Raw genomic sequence first — 4,058 nt, forward strand, 5'->3', positions numbered from 1 at the left:
TTCAAACAAAAACGCCACAGCACCTCGACACTCTGGAAGAAGTTTCTTGCAATCATCATCCAAGCAAAGTTGGATTCATGTCCTTTATTACCCAAGATCTTCCCATTTGAAAAACAACTTTGACATTCCACACGACTGGAAACAGTAGAGCTGAGCCTGGAAAGAAGAACAGGGGGATCTAGTGAAATCGAAAGATAAAGACGGACCAATCTAATCGAACGTCTGGCGGGATAAGGCCTCCTGCTCCGTTATGCCTCAGAACTAACATCTCTTGTTCCCAATAGAAACTGATAAAGCTGTTCTCTAAATGAGCAAACAAGAACCTTTATGTCTCAACGAGAAGAAAACATCCCACTAAAGCCAAGTCGAGATGGCGTTACTTTCAAAATGAAAATTACAAAATCAGACATAACATGTTAATGTAACAGACAATTAAAATAGACATGTGCAACTATCCCAGTAATACTGAAATAAAATAATAAAATAAAACCACATTGATGCAGAGAAAACACAAGCAGTGCCTTATCTCCTGCTCCGATTCCCACCATTCCCACTATTCCATTGGAAAACCACTGGTAGGGGAAAAAAAACTAAATACAAGTTTGAGGATGTAAACCAACTGACGTCTGCGCCCACTAACATTCACAGCTTGAAAAGTGTGTTTATGTAGGTGTGTCCTCATAGACAACTCAAAAAGCGAAAACAAACCATTCTTTTACTGTTTGACTGAACCTGTGTAAACCGGTGTGCTTATTGCAGATGTTTTGAAGCTGTACGCGTCTTACCATAAAGGAGTGGCTTCAAACATCTTGTTGTTCCTGCTTGATGTGCTCTTCCATTCTCAATCTTTTCTTCCTACACACCCTGGTCTTGAACATCTTGGGTGCCTTCAAGCAAAACAAGCATGTTTGAGTGTGTGTGTTTGTGTTGATATGAGCTAAAAAGAAGGTTGGAAAATCCATAAAAGATCACAGAAGTTGAATAGAAACATTCAGAAGATAAAAGAGTTTATCTTCATCTGGAATTCATCGAGTATCGGAGCCCTTTCTGGTTGCATTTTAATAAATGAGGGACTTTCATTTGCTGCAGTTGAACCTGTTTGTGGAAAATCTTGTGTCATGCTTGCATTAGCCTAACTCAAGTGTGTGAAGACGCAATCAACGTCTTGTGCAGAGCTGGAGAGTTTCCTGGGTGTGTTTGGTCGAAGAAGGTGGAGCGCTGATTAGGTTTACAACCATAAAACTCAAGCAACAAACAAGGTAAAGAAGGTGTAAACAAACTTCAGAGGTCCATGAAGAGTCCTTCAAGAAGAGCCCAAGAAGAATCCAAGTTCCTCGCTTGCTGGGAATTGGATGGAAGATGCAGGAAGTGTAAATAAAACGTAAAAGGAAGAAGGAATAAGGTCAAACCAGCGGAGGGGACACCGTTGCTGCTGGGTGCGTCACGTCGCTCTCTCTTTCACACACACACACACACACACACTCAGATGATGTATACATCTCAATTTCGAAAAATGTACCCTTATGAGGTCCAGGGTCACATATATATTTATATAATATTTCTCACAATATTTGTATAATATTTATTTATAATATTTAATGTCATTATTTATGTTGTATTCATTGTATTTGGTGTAAATGTATGTTTAAGTTTCATTTAGTACTTCAAAATGAATTAATTAATGAAATAAATAAATTACACACACACACACACACATATACATACAAATATACATATACATATATATACACACACAAATATCATGATGAAGTGTCTAGTAAAAATCAAGCACTAGAGGGCAGTGTCATTGCTCAGTTTAATGAAGACCTAAGCACCTGCTGATGGAACATGGTTTTGTAGGTCAGTCTGACCCATGTACTTGGAAACAAGAGGTTTCAAAACGCCATTAAGTGAAATGCTTTTAATTTAATAGATCCCATTGAAACAGTCCGTAATTTGCTGCTTCAAAACAGAAGGTTAGAGCAAAATGTTCCCACATTTATTGAACCCAAAGGATTTCAACACAATAGCATCTCCCGAGGTGCAATTAACATCTACAATTTAGCTTAGAAATGCAGCCTTCGCATGGAAACGCTCTGAACATTAAGTGCACAACGAAGGGCACTGAATGGTTTATATGGTGCATTTTCTCTACAAAGAACACTGTGAGATAAAAACATTCCGAGCTGAATAAATCAAAACACGCGCGCGCGCGCGCGCGCACACACACACACACACACACACACACACACACACTCACACTCACACTCACACTCACACTCACACTCACCTGTTGCCTGTTGCTTTGACAAGCTGCACTCAAGTGTTTGAACCACAGCAGAGCGTTCATTCTGTTCCCTGCCTGGAACTTATATGAGTTTCCTGATGGCACACACACACACACACAAAAAGAATAATTGTATATTATCATATACTAATTCTCAGTATCGACTGAACAGATGTTTTGTAACAGGCTTTATTTCAGTGATAGGCAGGGTTGGGAGGGTTACTTTTAAAATCTATTCCGTTACAGTTACAAATTACTTCATTAAAAAAGTATTCAGTAACGTAATCCAAGTACCACAATATAAAAGTAATGTAATCTGATTACTTTTGGATTACTTCAAGTTACATATGTTAATAAGTCAAAAAAGCTTTTATTTAACTATGACTTTAAAACTAATAAAAACTATAGTAAAAACTATTTGAAACTGTTAAAAGTCGTGTCTTGTTTCACCACCTAGATATTTCAGCCCGTATATTTATATAAAAGGCTATGCAGACATCTAGTGGCTATACAGTTTAGTATTACAGTTTTATTTGTTATTATTTTTTTATTTCTTTAACATGTACAAGTAAAAATAAATATAGTTTATACACAACATTAAAACATTTACACCATATACATATTAGTCTATTTTAAAATAAGCCTTAAAATATGTTGAAATGTATATGAAATGCTATTATCTTTCTTTATTTCATTGACTAGTCCATGGTGTGGGGACTCTCATGTTAATTTCTACATTTTCCAGCTCATTTTCCACTAGAAAACTTACACACAACTGCAGTCATGCACACCATGGAATTTTAAATCACTAACAAACACTACATTTTAGCTAACATGATGATTTCCATGCTAGTCGGACCTGCAAATGTTCAAGTTGTTTGAGTACCCTTTGTTAAAGTCTTCATGCATAGCTTACACTGTACAACTATGTTATTTCCTTTATCCTTTTTGAAAACAAAGTAACTGGGAAATTTCCAGACATGAAAACGTTTTTCACAGCAGGAAGCATCGTAATTAATTCATCCCGCATTTGAGGAGAATAATTGTAGACGGGTGTTATTTGCGCACGCACCAGCAGGCGGCTCACGTGAGTCAATAGAACCGAGAACTATGCAGTAGAGGTTCTATTCCGCACCCACCCGCTCCCGCTATATATTCACTCTTTGTTCACCCGCTGTCCGCTTAGAATAATTATTTAAATTTTGAAAGAAAGAGCGATAGGCTGACAAATAAAAGTGTAGTCTGCACAAAATTGTATGTTATATGTTATTTCTTGTCAAGAGTCTTGAATTTATTGACTTTGACTTGAATTTATATGAATTATCTTAAGACACAAAATTAGTTTAATATTTTATGCAACACAGTAGGAAAAAAAAGTGTCAGAGAAAATAAAAATGTTGTACAAAAATTGTATTTCTTATTTTTATTCGTCTTGTCAGGATACAATTAGTTTAACATTGACAACACAATAGTAAAAAAGTGTGGCAGAGAGAAAAAAAATAAAAATGTAGGTTGTACAAAAATACCCTATTAGCTATTTTTATTCGTCTCTCAAAATACTAAATTCGTTTGACATTTTTCTGTTAACATGGTAAAGTGTCACAGAGAAAAATAAATAAATACGACATCTTTCATTTAAAATTATAGGCTAAGCAAAATATAAACAAAACCGAGTTGAACGTCCTTCAAGGACAGCGCATCCACACTTTGCTCCATCCTTATTCTGCTCTGTCCCTCATCGACAACCTGCCTGTTCTGTCTGAGGGCCATA

This window comes from Sinocyclocheilus anshuiensis, unplaced genomic scaffold, assembly GCF_001515605.1.
Source record: "Sinocyclocheilus anshuiensis isolate Anshui unplaced genomic scaffold, SAMN03320099.WGS_v1.1 scaffold400, whole genome shotgun sequence".
Classification (NCBI taxonomy): Eukaryota; Metazoa; Chordata; class Actinopteri; order Cypriniformes; family Cyprinidae; genus Sinocyclocheilus; species Sinocyclocheilus anshuiensis.